This window comes from Arachis ipaensis, chromosome B03, assembly GCF_000816755.2.
Source record: "Arachis ipaensis cultivar K30076 chromosome B03, Araip1.1, whole genome shotgun sequence".
NCBI lineage: Eukaryota > Viridiplantae > Streptophyta > Magnoliopsida > Fabales > Fabaceae > Arachis > Arachis ipaensis.
The window spans coordinates 586,585-589,328 of record NC_029787.2 but is presented as its reverse complement, the minus strand read 5'-3'; positions in this window follow the sequence as shown (position 1 = coordinate 589,328).

The window sequence follows — 2,744 nt, the reverse complement described above, 5'->3', positions numbered from 1 at the left end:
AAACTTAATTAACACTAAATTTTATAAAAATGTTTTATTCTAAAAGAACTCTAAATTTAATAATTGTTTTTATGTTATTTTTTAATAATGTAAAATATAGGATATAAAAATCAACTTACAAGTTTATCTTCTGCTGTCTTTATTTCAACCGTGGAGTTGTTTGTCCAAATTGACCGATAAAATTGTTTCTTTTGCCTAATTAACGTGCAGGGACGGTGTTCTGTTTCATTTTCTTTTTGTTGGACGGTGTTCCATTCACTTTAGACTACATAGTTTAGATTTTAGAGGATCAATATTCAACATTCAACAACAGATAAGATTATGGAGAATCTAATTTTATATTTAATCAGGCTCTTATTTTAAGTACTTATGTTTTCGGCCTATGGCCCTGGCCTGTTGAATAAGGGAAAAAAAAAAGATCTTCTTTGGTAAATCAATACATTGAAGAATAGTAAGCTTAAGGCTCATTTATTTAGTTATGAATTTGGAATACGTTTTTAAAGAATATGGGGTTGGTTTTTTTTAAAATTGAAGAATACAAATTGGAACCTCAGTTTTATAGGGGTTAGAAAATTTAGGGTAAGATTTCAGTAATGTAAAATTTAAGTTAAGAAGTGGACATAACAGTGCTTTCGATTTGTGTAGAATCAGATTTTTTTTTTTTAAAAAAGGAGTAGAGAGACATTGTTTTAAAAAAAATGGAGGATAGAGTTATGTTAAAATTATATTATCATGGTCAGATATTATTACAAACACTTGAGGGAGTAAGATTTGTATGCGAAAATTCATGTGATGTTATTGTTCTTTTTACAATACCATTTGAAGAACTAAAAGGTGTTATTTGTGAAAGAATAGATCCGCATATACCGAAGCTAGTATTGGGTATTTTATACCGGTATCCTGTATCAGTGTATGTTTGGTGGGTTTGTTCATTTCCAAACGAAGTATATCACGGATGAAGGGAGCATGCACGAGATGTTTTCAATCTACTACGAAAATCGATCACGAGTGTTATTTATCGAGCTGTACATTGAGTTCCAACAATCTGAAGTCGATCGAAATATCGAATGAAAAGATTACAACAGTGACAGTGAGGATGAGTTTGAAAACAACTATGAGGTTGTTGAGCTAAACGAAGACGATAATAAAGCTGATGATACCATGGAGACAGATGTAGCGGAAGTGACAAATACACTAGCATCCGTTTGAAGAGCCATCTTTTATGCGCGTATTAGATCTGGAGGCTATGTATGTATCAGAATACCTTAAATACTTTAATGCAAGTATGTAGTTTAGATAACTATATAGTAGTTTTATGATATAAATAATTAAATTTAATATTAAATAGTATGATTATTATTAGGTTCTGTATGCAATTAGTGATGTCTAACTGCATTTGTAGAATTAAAACGAAATTACTATTATTTATTTAGATATCGAGTATAGATCGAATTATTAATTTGTTTAATAAAATTTTATGTTTTTATATATATTTGTATATGTATTCTTGTGTACTTATGTCATGATATTGTTGTAGCAGAGTCTCCGATTGTGGCAGATGATAAATTTGTCGTGGAATGAAATTTAGTTCTCGCGAATCTATGATTATGGCAATTAAAGATTATGCTATCCGAAGAGGCGTAGATTATTGGGTGTATAAATTAGAACTCTAAACATTCTATGCCAATGTACACATTATTCAATATCATATAACAATTGATATTACCGGTTAGTCAGCGAAAAGAACCACAAGGTTCCAGGAATCGGGGCAAGAAACGACATACGAATCCAAGCCCAGATATGCAACAATGTCAGTGGACCATCAATCTCTTTACAATTAAAGCGAGATGCTCTACACAATACATATCTTCAGTTCTTCACCAACATTATTGTTTTTTTGGGTTCCTTATTCTTGCGAAGATGGTGTTTCTGATGGTCTATTCGCTGAAGCCATTCTAAAACAATATGGAGTAGCAAAAGTATAAAACAACAACAACCCTAAATTCCCTATTCCCTATTCCCTATTCCCTATTCCTATTCAGCAACCTTAAATTCACAGAACAAGCAAATTCATACTAAACAGATTACTTCAACACCACCTATTTAAACAAGCGGATTCATACTAAAATTTCAACAAACAGTTTCAAGCAGAGTCAACAACCTTAAATTTCCTATTCAACAACACCTATTTCAACAAGCAGATTCATACTAAAATTCATAATTTCAACAAGCATATCCAAGCAGAACAAACACCAAATAAAACAGAACAGATTCACAATTTCAATTTTCAACAAGTAGATTCAAACACCAAATAGAACAGAACAGCACAAGAGCATTAGAACAGAACAAGAGCATTAGAAGAAAAATCTGTCCGACAGAGCATTAGAAGAACAGAACAACTTCATAGTTCACAACCAAACAGAACAGAACAAGAGCATTAGAAGACGAGCACCAACCTATTTGACAGAACAGAGGACGAAGATGACGGAGACCGCCAACTTGTCTAAGAGAGCAGATGACGGAGACGGCACGACAACAACGACGACGAAGCGGAGCAAGAAGAAGCGATGAAGACAACGACGGAGCCGCGGTGAGGTGAGGTGACATCGTTGGAGACTTGAGAGTTGAGAATAGGTGTCACGGTGAGGTGAGGTGAGGTGAGACGAAGAAGACGACACAGACCGGTAGGCGGCAGTGGCGCGGTGAGTGACAGAGTGAGGTGAGGTGAGGGGGAAGGGTTAGCC